We start from the raw sequence: 227 nt of genomic DNA, 5'->3' as shown, positions 1-227 counted from the left end.
GGCTCAGCGGCGGCCCCGCCAGCTTCTGCATAAAGTGCAGCTCTCCTGTTTCGCCCAGACAAACCACCACCTGCAGCAGCAGCAGCAGCAGCAGCAGCAACGGTGAGCGCAGCAGCAGCAGCAGATGGCATCGGCTGCAGCAGCAGCAACGGGCGGAAGCATCGGCAGCAGCAGCAGCAGCAGCGCACCCTTCCGGGGAGGATGGCTTCCTCAAGTGCTGTTGGGTC

The sequence above is a fragment of the Eimeria tenella genome, genomic scaffold, assembly GCF_000499545.2.
Source record: "Eimeria tenella Houghton genomic scaffold, Eth_scaff2609, whole genome shotgun sequence".
NCBI lineage: Eukaryota > Apicomplexa > Conoidasida > Eucoccidiorida > Eimeriidae > Eimeria > Eimeria tenella.
The sequence above is the reverse complement of the archived record's forward strand: the minus strand, read 5'-3'. Positions refer to the sequence as shown.